The sequence below is a fragment of the Tamandua tetradactyla genome (genome assembly GCF_023851605.1).
Source record: "Tamandua tetradactyla isolate mTamTet1 chromosome 22 unlocalized genomic scaffold, mTamTet1.pri SUPER_22_unloc_1, whole genome shotgun sequence".
Classification (NCBI taxonomy): domain Eukaryota; kingdom Metazoa; phylum Chordata; class Mammalia; order Pilosa; family Myrmecophagidae; genus Tamandua; species Tamandua tetradactyla.
In genome coordinates this window covers 1,963,477-1,979,420 of record NW_027518251.1, presented here as the reverse complement: position 1 = coordinate 1,979,420, position 15,944 = coordinate 1,963,477, and the positions used below count along the sequence as shown (strand labels likewise).

Below are 15,944 nucleotides of genomic sequence, written 5' to 3'. Positions count from 1 at the left end.
AGACATAACAATCATAAATATTTATGCACCAAACCAGAATGCCCCAAAATATGTGAGGAATACACTGCAAACACTGAAAAGGGAAATAGACACATATACCATAATACTTGGAGACTTCAATTCATCACTCTCATCAATGGACAGAACATCTAGAGAGAGGATCAATAAAGAAATAGAGAATTTGAGTATTACTATAAATGAGCTAGACTTAACAAACATTTATAGGACATTACATACCACAACAGCAGGATACACCTTTTTCTCAAGTGCTCATGGATCATTCTCAAAGATAGACCATATGCTGGGTCACAAAGCAAGTCTTAACAAATTTAAAAAGATTGAAATCCTACACAACACTTTCTGGGATCATAAAGGAATGAAGTTGGAAATCAATAATAGGCGGAGTGCCAAAAATTCCAAATACGTGGGGGCTCAACAACACACTCTTAAACAACAAGTGGTTCAAAGAAGAAATTGCAAGAGAAATTAGTAAATACCTCGAGGCAAATGAAAATGAAAACACAACATATCAAAACTTATGGGACACAGAAAAGGCAGTGCTAAGAGGGAAATTTATTGCCCTAAATACCTATATCAGAAAAGAAGAAAAGGCAAAAATGCAGGAATTAACTGTCCACTTGGAAGAACTGGAGAAAGAACAGCAAACTAATCCCAAAGCAAGCAAAAGGAAAGAAATAACAAAGATTAGAGCAGAAATAAATGAAATTGAAAACATGAAAACAATAGAGAAAATCAATAAGACCAGAAGTTGGTTCTATGAGAAAATCAATAAGATTGATGGGCCCTTAGCAAGATTGACAAAAAGAAGAAGAGAGAGGATGCAAATAAATAAGATCAGAAATGGAAGAGGAGACATAACTACTGACCTCACAGAAATAAAGGAGGTAATAACAGGATACTATGAACAACTTTACGCTAATAAATACAACAATTAGAGGAAATGGACGGGTTCCTGGAAAGACATGAACAACCAACTTTGACTCAAGAAGAATAGATGACCTCAACAAACCAATCACAAGTAAAGAAATCGAATCAGTCATTCAAAAGCTTCCTAAAAAGAAAAGTCTAGGATCAGACGGCTTCACATGTGAATTCTATCAAACATTCCAGAAAGAATTAGTACCAACTCTCCTCAAACTCTTCAAAAAAATCGAAGTGGTGGGAAAACTATCTAATTCATTCTATGAAGCCAACATCACCCTCATACCAAAACCAGGTAAAGATATTACAAAAAAGGAAAACTACAGACCAATCTCTCTAATGAACATAGATGCAAAAATCCTCAATAAAATTCTAGCAAATCGTATCCAACAACACATTAAAAGAATTATACATCATGTCCAAGTAGGATTCATCCCAGGTATGCAAGGATGGTTCAACAGAAGAAAATCAATTAATGTAATACATCATATCAACAAATCAAAGCAGAAAAATCGCATGATCATCTCAATTGATGCAGAGAAGGCATTTGACAAGATTCAACATCCTTTCCTGTTGAAAACACTTCAAAAGATAGGAATACAAGGGAACTTCCTTAAAATGATAGAGGGAATATATGAAAAAACCACAGCTAATATCATCCTCAATGGGGAAAAATTGAAAACTTTCCCCCTAATCAGGAACAAGACAAGGATGTCCACTATCACCACTACTATTCAACATTGTGTTGGAGGTTCTAGCCAGAGCAATTAGACAAGAAAAAGAAATAAAAGGCATCAAAATTGGAAAGGAAGAAGTAAAACTATCACTGTTTGCAGATGATATGATACTATACATCGAAAACCCAGAAAAATCCACAACAAAAATACTAGAGCTAATAAATGAGTACAGCAAAGTAGCAGGTTACAAGATCAACATTCAGAAATCTGTAGCATTTCTATACACTAGTAATGAACAAGCTGGGGGGAAATCAAGAAACGAATCCCATTTACAATTGCAACTAAAAGAATAAAATACCAAGGAATAAATTTAACTAAAGAGACAAAAAACCTATATAAAGAAAACTACAAAAAACTGTTAAAAGAATCACAGAAGACCTAAACAGATGGAAGGGCATACCGTGTTCATGGATTGGAAGACTAAATATAGTTAAGATGTCAATCCTACCTAAATTGATTTACAGATTCAATGCAATACGAATCAAAATCCCAACAACTTATTTTTCAGAAATAGAAAAACCAATAAGCAAATTTATCTGGAAGGGCAGGGTGCCCCGAATTGCTAAAAACATCTTGAGGATAAAAAACGAAGCTGGAGGTCTTGCACTGCCTGACTTTAAGGCATATTATGAAGCCACAGTGGTCAAAACAGCATGGTATTGGCATAAAGATAGATATATCGACCAATGGAATCGAATAGAGTGCTCAGATATAGACCCTCTCATCTATGGACATTTGATCTTTGATAAGGCAGTCAAGCCAACTCACCTGGGACAGGACAGTCTCTTCAATAAATGGTGCCTAGAGAACTGCATATCCATATGCAAAAGAATGAAAGAAGACCCATATCTCACACCCTATACAAAAGTTAACTCAAAATGGATCAAAGATCTAAACATTAGGTCTAAGACCATAAAACACTTAGAGGAAAATGTTGGGAGATATCTTATAAAACTTACAATTGGAGGCAGTTTTATGGACCTTACACCTAAAGCAAGAGCACTGAAGAAGGAAATAAATAAATGGGAGCTCCTCAAAATTAAACACTTTTGTGCACCAAAGAACTTCATCAAGAAAGTAGAAAGACAGCCTACACAATGGGAGACAATATTTGGAAATGACATATCAGATAAAGGTCTAGTATCCAGAATTTATTAAGAGATTGTTCAACTCAACAACAAAAAGACAGCCAACCCAATTACAAAATGGGAATAAGACTTGAACAGACACCTCTCAGAAGAAGAAATACAAATGGCCAAAAGGCACATGAAGAGATGCTCAATGTCCCTGGCCATTAGAGAAATGCAAATCAAAACCACAATGAGATATCATCTCACACCCACCAGAATGGCCATTATCAACAAAACAGAAAATGACAAGTGCTGGAGAGAATGTGGAGAAAGAGGCACACTTATCCACTGTTGGTGGGAATGTCAAATGGTGCAACCACTGTGGAAGGCAGTTTGGCGGTTCCTCAAAAAGCTGAATATAGAATTGTCATACGACCCAGCAATACCATTGCTGGGTATCTACTCAAAGGACTTAAGGGCAAAGACACAAACGGACATTTGCACACCAATGTTTATAGCAGCGTTATTTACAATTGCAAAGAGATGGAAACAGCCAAAATGTCCATCAACAGACGAGTGAATAAACAAACTGTGGTATATACATACGATGGAATATTATGCAGCTTTAAGACAGGATAAACTTATGAAGCATGTAATAACATGGATGGACCTACAGAACATTATGCTGAGTGAGTCTAGCCAAAAACTAAAGGACAAATACTGTATTGCCCCACTGATGTGAACCGACATTCAAGAATAAACTTGGAATATGTCATTGGTAACAGAGTTCAGCAGGAGTTAGAAACAGGGTAAGATAATGGCCAATTGGAGCTGAAGGGATACAGACTGTGCAACAGGACTAGATACAAAAACTCAAAAATGGACAGCACAATAATACCTAATTGTAAAGTAATCATGTTAAAACACCGAATGAAGCTGCATCTGAGCTATAGGTTTTTGTTTTTTTTTTTACTATTATTACTTTCATTTTTTTCTCTATATTAACATTCTATATCTTTTTCTGTTGTGTTGCTAGTTCTTCTAAACCGATGCAAATATACCAAGAAACGATGCTCATGCATCTATGTGATGATGTTAAGAATTACTGATTGCATATGTAGAATGGTATGATTTCTAAATGTTAGGTTAATTTCTTTTTTTCCATTAATTAATAAAAAAAATTGAAGGTGTCTGTAAGTGAGTTTATAGCCTTGAATCAAAGTTGATTTCTGACTTGAAGTTTTTTAGGAATATGCCTTTGTTTTGCCAATAAATACAATGGAGTATATTTATGAAATGTTTGTTCATGATCAAATATAGTTAAATCCTAACAGCTGGAGAAACTTTGTAATGGGATCAGTAAATCTTTGTACCCACTCTTGCAATTTTTTATATCATTTAATATTATTTCAAAATAAATTACTTTAAAATCACCCATGTCCATCTCCCAACATCTCCCAAAACCCTATTAGGTCCTTAATTGGAAATCATTCCCTTTATAAACTCCTTTTTGGGAGAATGAGTATCAATGTCACATGACTTTTGAGAACATGGTATGTATTTTCATTCTTTCAGAATGCTGTTTGTTTTCTTCAAGTATTTTATGGTTTTCTTCACATGGGACTTTTCTTGTTAAATTTATTTTATTGTTTATGTTGCTGTTTTGAATAGACTATTTCCTTAAACTTCCATTTCTAGTTGTTGCTAGTTGTTCTCCAGTGTATTGTTAATTTGGAAAAAAAAAACTATTATTATTTTTGCATGTAGCCATTTTACCCAATTGTCTGATTAATTTTCATTTTGCTTTTAAGCTCTAGAAGTTTGTGCTTTCTATGTCTGCAAACATACTATTGGCAAAAACAACCAATACATATTAATTATATAAAGTTTTTAGTCTTAATACATTTCTTTACCAGAAGCAATACAATATTGAATAATAATGACATTAGTAAGAAAAAGAAAAGGAAATGTTTACAAAATCAAATGTTCTACATGGTAGATTTCAAGATTATTTTTAAAAAAGTCATCAGTAGCCTACATTTATTTTTTCTCCAGAGCAGATGCTTGGGCTCTTATTCCTTTCTTCATATTGAGTGTGGACTTTCTATTATAAAATATGTAATTATGTTTCATTCCATAATGCCTGAGTTGCAAAACATCTCAAAAAAAGAAAACAGTTTAATTTCTCTTCCTATATAATACAGATATGAAAATAAAAGATTATGCAATTTTGTGAAATAAAAATAAAACATTCATTTCACTCTCATGACACTAAAGTACTCAAATGTACCTAAATGCAACTCATCCAAATTTTTGAAGCAATCAGCCTTTTAAGAGTTTGGATGTTATTACATATGAATGCGTCATTATTATAATAATCGCAGCATGTCATTGGTGTCCTGGATGATTTGCACTCTGTGGAAATAGTGAGGTGTTTGCGTTTCAGTTTCACACAAAAAGTCCTTCCCCTACTGCATATTTTGGATATTGACTGTATTTTAACCCACGTTGAAAGACATGGAGAAAACTGTATATTATATAAATCCATTCTCCAAACCAGGGATGTGCTACTCCAAAATTATTTTGCTCACTAGACTTTCAGGAGGTGGATCAGATTTTAGTTACATTTCTGCACTTGTTTTTTTTTGCCTTTCTATGTATGTGTGCTTCTCAGGATTATCTATCTCTTTCCACTTCAGTCGTCTTTTTTTAATTTTTGTATGCAGTATGGTAGGGGTCACATTTCATTCTTTTCCCACGTGAGTATCCCTTTATAGCAGCACCATTTGTTGAACTTTTTTGTTTGGTTTGGTTTCCCATTTGTTTGCTTGCTTGTTTGTTTATTTGGGAAGTGCAAGGACCAAGAATCAAACCCAGGATTCCTGCATGCAGACAAGAACTACTGAACTACCCTCACACACATACCCACCTTTGCATTCTTTAGATAGATATTAGTGAATTTTGGAGATATTAGGGGAATGAGGGTGTGACTTGATCACATCAGGGATTTTCAAGGTGGAGAAGTGCCACAGGCTATCAAATGTGAGGGTCTACTTTTTATGTGCTGTGTTAGTTAGATTCAGTTTTCAACTTGGCCAGGTGAGCATACCTAGTTCTGTTGCTGCGGACACAAACCAATGGTACATGAACCTCATCTGTTGCTAATTACATCTGCAGTCAGTTAGAAGGCGTGTCTGTTGCAATGAGTGACGTTTGACTTAACTGGCTGATGTTTAAATGAGAGAGCGCCAAGCAGCACAGCCTAGCAGCTCGGCATTCCTAATCTCAGCACTCGCAGCTCAGCAGAGGCCTTTGGAGATGCAGAAAGAAGTCACCCTGGGGAAAGTTGTTGGAACCCAGGGGCCTAGAGAGAAGACCAGCAGAGACCATCCTGTGCCTTCCACGTAAGAAAGAACCTCAGTGGAAAGTTAGCTGCCTTTCCTCTGAAGAACCATCAAAATAAATCCCCTTTTATTAAAAGCCAATCCTTCTCTGGTGTGTTGCATTCCTGCAGCTAGCAAACTAGAACATGTGCCAAGCTGGGAGGGTAACACATGTAATCAGGGAACTGATTCTTGATGAAAAGTTGATTACAAACATTTTTGAGACTTATTGGTGTGAGATGATATACTGCACCAAGAGAAATTAGTTAGTAAGTCTGAACAAAAATCCAAACAATATACATAGGTGGATGCTTCTTAGACCTATTCCAACTTCAGTGTATATCATTAGAAAAAAATTTAACTAGCCACAAATATATTTTCAAATTTCAAAGTAGAGAAAGAGAAAAATATTGCAAATGATTCATAACCTTTTAAAATAGTGACACTTACAAGAAATAGGCATATACAAAATGATGAGATTGTAGACTTACTGATTTTATCTTTCCAAGGGAATATACAAAATTAAACTAAGTACAGATTCAGAGTTTAAATTTTCTACAGGAGATATTTAGATTCAGTGAACACATCTGAATGACAAAAAACAAGAACAAACAAACAAGCAAAACACAGACTCTGACATGGCTCTTCAATAGACTGATAATTTAAGTATGGCACAAATTTCATCTTAAGTAGATTTAAACAGTATGCAATACTAGGTATTGAAAATCACAATAGTGTCTTGAGTATCAAAATCTAATTTCTGTTCATGCATGAATTTCACTCAAGGCAAACATATCCACCCTTGAAGTCTGCATATTTGGTAAATTCACATGACGAATAAGCAATTTAAAGTGTACAATTCAGGGACATATAGTCATTCTCATTCTTTGGAATTATCACCTCTATCGATCTGCCTTTATAAATAGTATGGTATCAGTCTCACTAAAACTAAAATATTTTACTGAACTAAACTTAAAAGCAACTTAAGATCATTACTTAGTCAAAAGAAATTGCAAAATGTAGCATTTGAAAACAGAAAAATTTTAAAAGTATATTTCAAAAACTTTACTCATAAGTTTGCTTTTATTAAAACCATGAAAGTAAAAGTATTATGAATGATGGAATTTGGGGTAAATAACATTTAGCGTTAATATTGCGAGTTGTATTACCCTACTTGTAAACTCTTCAACATTTTTTCAAATACATCATTTTTGCAGGAAAAATTTTTTTAAAAAAGTAAATAACAAAGTCATATACCATTTTCCCTTTCACTTCGGACTCTGACATGTGGCTCAACTGGTCCCTCAACTACTCCACTGGAAGGCTGGTATATTTTACGTATCAATTTCGGTATTTTAGAATGATTTCCCCCTCTCTGTGCATCTCTATTAGGATTGTCACTAGAAAGAGTAGATTCCATAAAATAATCCCAGTTTCTGACCTGGCGAAACCACCATTGAGCAGACGCTTTGCTAACAAACCTCTTGTTAAGAAAGTAGAAAACGAACTACATGAAAAGAGTGCATAAAATGAAGATTCTGTGCTTGCTATTTAAAAATAAACCTCAGAGAACAGCAAAAATCCCTTGCTCAGTCTCAGCATGAACAAGAAGCTATTTACTCACACTGCACGTGGCTCAAGTACTCCGCGAGTTATGGGCGCCTGGTCTGTGGGTCCCACAGCAAGAAATTGCCTGTTCTTCCTGTGGTTGGGGCGCCTAGTGGAGGAAATGAGCCAGGAAGTGTTTCCGGCATGGTTTGGTCAGAAAAAGTGTTTTCGCGCTCCCTCTGCTGGCCGGTGGTCCACAGCGCAGGAAGTTTTGGGCTCTGCTTCATTGTGAAAATGTGCCTACTCCCTCAATGACTAAATAACTGAAACTGTATTCAGACTGTTCAATGTCCAGAGACTGAGCCTGGGTGAAGTGAACATTTCAGCACAGTCAATATTGAAGGTTCAGAAAGAAGGAGTTGAAGAAAGAGCAAGAGCTCTGGAGTCCCCTCTATGTCCTGACTCTTGTTCACATCACATATTTGCCCCCACCCCCACCTGTCAAATTTGAAGAAAGAATAAAATGTATAAACTAAAAAAGTTCTATAAGAAAGAGGGGGAATTTGTAAGAAAATTAAGTTTAGCTTTCACACAAGATGGTACAAAAAAGGGCTGCAGAACAACTCAAGGAGCAGGGAAGGAGAGCACCTCTGATGTAAGCCTAGAATTGGACCGAGAAAAGTAGAGAGAAGTTTAAATAAATAATGGCCAGGGTCATTGAAATGTAAAGAGTAATAAAAAGCAGGAAACTTCTGCAGGAAATTTGGTTAAACTATCTGCATAAGTTACAATCTATGTAACTTACATAGATTTTGGGAGGTCACAAAATGTATCTGTGACCTCCCATGGGGCTCTCTGCTGGCCCCACCTAGCCAGAGTCCTTCCTACCTCCATTGCACCAACTTTCTGCCCTGTCCAGTTAAGAGATATACACAGTTTTGTTGATAAAGTTGTTGGACATCGAATTAGGTGACCTGCCCATTATCTCATTGACACCTGGAAGCATGGCAGGCCCAATCCCATGTTCCCAGCCCAGGGTACACAGAGTTGCATGGCTCATAAAAGTTTAGCAGGTGGCTGCTTAAGTCATAAGAAAGGTTGACTGAAGGCTCTCCTCCACAACTTACTCCTTGGAACCTGACCCATGTGTTAGAAAGTACACAATACTTGAAAGAGAATAAGCATTCACCTGATTGTGAAGAAAAACAATTTCTTCACAATCTTGCAAGAATGGGTGCCCCACCAAAAAATGGTGGTTGGTGCTCCAAACAATAGAATGTCACAGGTATTTATATCCTAAGCTTAGCATGCAGGCCCCTCTCCTATTTCTCCACTGATTGGATATTCCAAAAGTTACAATCTATGCAGATAGTCTAACCAAATTTCCTGCAGAAGTTTCCTGCTTTTTATTACTCTTTACATTTCAATGTCCCTGGCCATTATTTATTTAAACTTCTCTCTACTTTTTTCGGTCCAATTCTAGGCTTACATCAGAGGTGCTCTCCTTCCCTGCTCCTTGAGTTGTTCTGCAGCCCTTTTTTGTACCATCTTGTGTGAAAGCTAAACTTAATTTTCTTACAAAATCCCCCTCTTTCTTATAGAACTTTTTTAGTTTATACATTTTATTCTTTCTTCAAATTTGATAAGAACATTTTCACACTTTTCATTATAGGGATTTTCTTTTTTAAGGAAATTGTACTGGACAGACATTTGCTTGGTTAAGGCAGCCTCAATGAGTCTCTGAACCAATCTTCAGGCACATGGGATAATGAAACATTCAAGTGTTATGAGTATCCCAGCTAGGATGATTAAAGAAGTTAACATGGATAGTGCCACCCCTTTCCATTTCCTAGACTGTTTTTTTAAGAAACAATGAGGGGGTGATCTATGCCTGGAGTTTTTGTCAATTCTTTAGATAAGACCCTCAGACTTGTAGAGCTTTGCTAAGTGTTCTATTTGGGGCTGAATTACTTGGGGATAAATATATAAATACCCCTGGCCACAAAGCTATTTCCTTCCTTCTCAGCTCATACCATGTATGGGACCATATTATTTTTCCATGTCATTTGGCTAGTAACATACAACTCTTCTGATCTTCTTTCAATTGCACACTTAGTAATTAATTTGATTAATACAATCTACATTTTTGTTGATGGTGAGCACTAAAATAAGAATGATTTAAATTCTTCAGCTACTTAATTTCTAACCTTAAACTCATTTGAGATTTCCCTTGGAGCCCCTATACTTTTTAAATTAACTCAATCCTCCTCCTTTTTAAATGTCAGGGTGAATAGGATGGCCAATTGCACCAGAGCACAGTTCCTTCTCACCTTCTTTGGAAAAACAGGTTGGATGATGCCCTTTTCACAATACCATCAAAGGCCTGCTTGTGGTGTGGTTAACCTGGAGAAATTGCTATTACTGTCCTCAGTCACATCCCATGCTTGGATACATTAGGCCATGTTCCCAAGGACCTGGAGCCCTTCTTCCCATCTAGAGAGACAGGCAGAGTGATTTCCTTAACTGAGGCAAGAAGCCAGTATTACCTTGACTTTTCCTTCCCTGATTAGAGGGAAAAGGAAGGACAATATACTTCAATTTTTGACAGGAGTAATATTCTGAAAAAGTATCATGCACTTGGACTCCTTTTGGGTTCCTCCATACACTTTGGAAAGGGCACAACAAGAGCAGTGGGATGGTGTGTTGCACACACATAACAGTTGCTTTTGTTTAGACTCTGGGCTGGATATATGATCCATTCCACCCAGGCATTTGCATTTTTGCACCCTATCCCTACACTTATGGTTTGCTCCAAGTTTTCTATTCTTTCTGCCCTGACAACTTTGGGATTATTCTGTATTTGGGAAACTAATTTTTAGCTGAGTTCTTAGGCACTATTGAAGAGTTAATTGTAGAGGGAGTTATTGGCTAAGGAAAGAACTTGTATCCTGAACCTTTCTAGAGGGTGTTTTTCAGTGAGGCTTGCCCCATCCCATATATTCTGATAACTATTATTGCATTTCTGCTGAACCCCCGCTAGATGATTGTTTGCTTTCTTGATGGTTATCATGAGGTTACACTACCTTTAGGTCTGTGAAATTAATTCCATGTTCACATTTCATCCTTGAAATTGGGTAGTCCATCATACATCATTCCAGGATGGGCAATGAGAGGCTTGACTGTAACAACTCCCTACTGGATCTGGACACTAGTATTTGTTTTTCCCACCCAATTAAAATTGATCTGTTAAGTCTCTGCAATATATTATTTGCCAAGCATCAAATGTAAGGCCTGGAAGATAGGATCCCTTCCACCAGGATGTAAGCTACCCCTGATAATTATTTTAGAAAGCCACTCTTACCCCAAACGGCCTCAGCCCAGCATCTCCTTCAACCTCAATCAGCTGTTTTCTTTCAGTTACTTCTCATTATTCAGCCTCCAGTCTCCAGCAAATGAATTCTTGTGTAAACTCCCCTCATTTATTATTTGTCTTCCAGCATTTATAACCTTGCATGCCTAAGACAGTGTTGGAATTTTAAACTTTACCAATAGAAAGCTCCCATCTCCAAACTTAGCCCCCTATTTCTGAAAACTAGCTGAAAGGGACTTGTCTAACCATTTCCCCCAACTTTTATATCTTAAACCTTAAAAACCTATCCCTATCCACCATCTTGGCGCAACAATCTTTCTCTTTCTCTTGAAAGGTTGCCTGGGTGGCTCTGTTTTCCCCTGAAATAAAGCCTTTGCTTAAACCCCTTTGTTTGACCTCCTTTCTGGCGACTTTGCAGAGATTATGTTTCATCAAACTGTATAGTATGGGGCTTTAAACTTCAGTTACATACATTACTAATTTAGCAGGGTTTATTACATTCCCAATTTGGAACATTATGACTATTTCTCGTTTTTAAATTGGGCCCCAGATCCCTCATCTGTCTTCCTTGAGTAAAACTTTACTTTAGCCAGGATCACTATTAACTATGTTAGATTAAAGAAGAAAATCCAAACCCCAAATTAAGAAAAAATAAAAAACCTTTACCCTCTCAACTATTGTCTCTTTAATGTGATTTTAAAGGGTCCAAAGTTGGAGTTTTTCCCAGGAATCAGACTATGTTGCTGGGTACTTATCATCTGGCTTAAGTATTGGTCCTTTCACTTTATTGTAGTGAGTCCAGACTTTCTCTGCCACCCAGATGGTCATTCAGTTGTCAACATCATTCCCAGGCCAGTTGGGGTTTTGATGCTTTCCACAAATTGATGAGGACCTAACTGCCAGGTTGGTGTTGATGGACAGCAAATTCAAGAGGTGGAGTCTGAACTGGCAAGCCAAAGTTCCCAAGGGCTGACAGAGTAGAGGACAAAGCCAGTTTATAATTTTTAGGGAAGAGATCCTTTGCAGATTCAGCTACATGTATGGTCTGCCCTAACACAAAATCCTCCTGTTATGGACCTGAAAAATTCAGAAAAAGTCATCTGTTGTCAACATACAAAGGAGGAACATCCATAAGATACATATTCCAATTTCTCCCATAAGGAGAAATTGGAAGAAACACAGGGTTTACCAGACCCAAGTAGCTTTGAAAAACCCACAGGGTAAACTCCTGTAGACTTCAAAATCTAAGAATCATTTGTCCTTCGTGCCTCAGAAACTGGTAGTCCCACCTTTCCAAGGGCCTACACATTGACCCACCTCTCTCAGAATGCAAACTTGGGGAACACTGGGGAGACCACATGCCTCCTGGCTCCACCTTTTCCAAGCATTGGGGTGGCAACATGGCCCTCCTCCACCTCTGGGGCACATGCTCAAGTCCTCCATGTGTTTGGCCCCTAACTCCCCCCAATCCTCAAGGAATGTGCCCAACCCTCTCTCCAAGGCCTAGGATGACACCACTCCCTCACCACGAGGAGGAGACCCATCCTCTGTCCTTGGGGAAGGCCACCTTCTCCAAGTGCTTGTGTGGGTCTATTCTCTTGGCTCAAGGCCTCTTGACTTTAAATCCAAACCTCCATTGTTTTGCCTCCAAAGCCATTTTCCTCCAATGTGTCCCTTCCCTTCCCCTCCTGATCTTTATTGGCACTGGCTTTCTTTATATACAGATGCCTCAACACTCTCACTGTTACTCCATTCAGCAGTTTGGAGTTGTGTCCATTACCATTAGCCAGTACCATGGATTTTATTAGGTTCTTTCCCCAAAAGCTAATCCCAGCTTCTGGAATGTAATGCATGGAGATTATAATTTGGCTATCTTCCCAATAGATATCAGTAGGTTTGAAAATGGAGATTTTAAATCTTTTCCCTTTTACCCCTCAAACTGTGAGGAGTTACTGTGAATTTGATTCCCTTCGTGATATGGGTTGCAGAAGATTGAACTGCCCTAAGAAAATGTCAGTTCTATTTGATATGGGCCCACCCTTATATTTATCAAAGGCTTCTGATGGGCTCTTGAGGCAAGGAGGCCTTAACCTTCTTAATTTTTAAAATTTATTAGGGGTGTCCCCTTATCTTCTTTCTTTAAATTCAGTAATTTCATTTTGAGATGACCAGGTTTCCCATTGCTGTGTCTTGTGCCTCCCTCACACTTTTATATCCTTTGGCCAAGACTGTTTCTCTATTTCATCTCTGCCTGTTTCCTTCTTGTTTTACTTTTATCCTTTACTGACCATGTGGTTAAATGTGCTTAACATGATTTTAACTTGTTATTTCTGCTTTCCTGTTCCTTTTTCAAAGCCCACTATAACCAATGGCATGGAACATAAAGCCATGAAGTTACATGACTTAGTTTCTGCACTTGGTGAAAAGCCTGGGAACATGAAGGCAGCATTTGCAGTGGCCCTCAGCCAAGCTCATCCATGGCCTATCCCTGGTACTTTGTTCCACCAGAAAGGCCAGTGGCTGCCAGTACTGAGAGCTTGGGGTTGGGCCATGCATGGCAGAGGGTTTGGGGTCTTAGAGGAGGGGGTCAGGCAGTTGCCAAGTCTATGCTCTCATGACTAACTGACCCATGTTCAATTGCTGTTCACACAGAATCCTTCTCCATTTTAGCCTTCAAAGTTCTCATTTAAATATTTGCTATTACCACCAAGGCAGCTATAGCCATGTCTGCACCCAAGGCTCCAAGACTCACTGCAGTGGCTTTCTTATTCATTATGGCCTACCATCCACGAGGTTGGGAAATCCAAGTTGGTGATGTGAGGCAGCAACAACACATCCTGCTCCTGTTTCTCTCATCCCTCTGATGTACAACCCAACTGCCAGGGATGGCCAGGTATGGGCCCAAAACTTCAGCACCATTCATTTCTACAGCACTGATACTGAGCAGTTTTGAACACCCCTCTCTCACCTGCTTTTCACCTCCCTTTTATACAGCACTTCAAAGCAGACAAACAACAAACAAATGCACACACCTGTTCCAAAGAAAGAACAGATGATCCTACATCTAAAATCAAATATAGAAGCAAAGAAAGGAGCCCAATTGTATCTTCAGGGCCACCATCATCAGTAAAGTTAAATTCAGCAAAACATCACAGATAAAATACATGCTGAGACCTTCTTAATAATTCTCCTAGTTATTTATCCTTCCACCTATCTATTTTTGGGTCTTTATCTGAATGTCTGCCTAAGACCACTTTACATCCTTGCACCACAGGACTATCAGGGTCCATCCTTGAATATTTTCTTATTTGGTCAATCAACTTTTGGAGGTAAGCAAAGGAAGTTTTGTTGTAGTTCATCCCTCAAAAAAATGTAATATCCAGCAAGGTTTTGATGGAAAAGATGCATCTTAAGTTTAACCAAATATCTCTTGTGTCTCTTTAATCAACCAACCTCTCATTGGCTTAGCTATTTGCCCAAATAGATCAGAAAGCAGGCATCTTTTCTGCCACCTCAAACCATGCCAACATTATTGCTCAGAAGTAGTTGGCAAATGCCGCGGTCCAGCCTCAGCAGAGGGAACGGGCTTGAAGGTGTGGAGGGTCGTCGGCGCGAGAAGAACACCAAGAGACAGCTTAGAGAATTTTTTTCTGAGAAGAGTTGCTTAGATTTATTTTTGCTTAACTGATTTTATACCCTTATTTTTGGCAAGGAAACAGGTATCACAGAATCATGGTTGTGTCATGGCTTACGTTTTTAGGTAAAGTTACAGGTTCAGGGAAGCAAAGCGAAAGTACACGTTTTGATTTTCTTAGGAACACTTACACAAGATTTTAATAGCAGCAGGATATTGGCTTAAACCACAGACATTGTGTTTGCAGTTTTCTGAGTTTAGACTTTCTTTTCCTATTATTCTACAGGTGAGGCAATATGTCAAGACTTATTTTAATCTGGTTAAAGGTTAGCTTGTTTTGATTAAAAGGTTACATTGTTTACTTAGATTTTTTATTGTTTTATAGCAATGGACCGGTGCCGTGGTGGGGGAGTAAATTTCTAGGATGGCTCAATGCAGGGTTTTTTAATTGTAAGTGTTTACTTTCTATGGGGTACTTTTCTGTGACTTGTTCTAAAAGCACTTCTGCCTGCTGTATTTGCAGCATGACTTGCTTAATGGGGGCGTCCCAACCTAATTTTTTCCAAACAGTCATTAACAAGGTTTTGCAATTTGTACAATTTGTATCATTTTTTCCAATTCTTTTGCTTTCTGATTCGTTTTGATATAATGCTTGGAGCACAACCAGCAACAAGAAACACACAATTAGTGTCGTTAATCCCAGTATTTTTCTATTACACCATTTTATGCCTCGTCCTCTTTTGGGGCGTTGAAGGCCTTGCCACTGCCCTTCCTTCCAGGGAACTGTGTCAAACCGGGGAGGAAAAAGAGGACGCGGCATTTCCCCCTTTATTTTTTTTTAAAATTTCTTTTTGCTGGACTCTCTCGATTTGCTTGATAGATGCTTTTATGGTTTTGATTGCTGTGGGAAAGCAAAAAATAATAATTAATATTATAGTCACAGTAAGGCCGAAGTTTACTACATTGGGCCATCCAATAATTGGGTTAAGATTTTGTAAGGAGGACCAAAGACTGTTTGCTAGGGTTTCATGTTCTGTTATATGTGCCTTACTTATGTCAGTTATTTGTTGTTGTAAAGCTAGAATATCTGGTGCTAGTTGAGTGTTATGCCATATTCCTTGTAAATGGGTTTTTACTTTTTCCCATGACTGCTCTGTTTCATTATAGGGCACTGGGGTAATACATATCTTTTTATAATTAACATGACACCGGGTGGTAAGTTGGGTTTTTAGATTTTGAATCTGGTTTCCTAAATAAATA

At 37.8% G+C, this 15,944-nt stretch overlaps 1 protein-coding gene across 1 annotated transcript in view; it reads right to left on the bottom strand.

The window, feature by feature from the left end:
* The window catches only part of LOC143672900 (uncharacterized), a 57,429-nt gene extending 49,586 nt beyond the window's left edge, over window positions 1-7,843 (bottom strand). Inside the window, 1 exon segment of the mRNA XM_077147352.1 lies at window positions 7,757-7,843. The gene's annotated coding sequence lies outside the window, so the exon portion shown is untranslated.
* Between the last annotated feature and the right edge of the window lie 8,101 nt (window positions 7,844-15,944).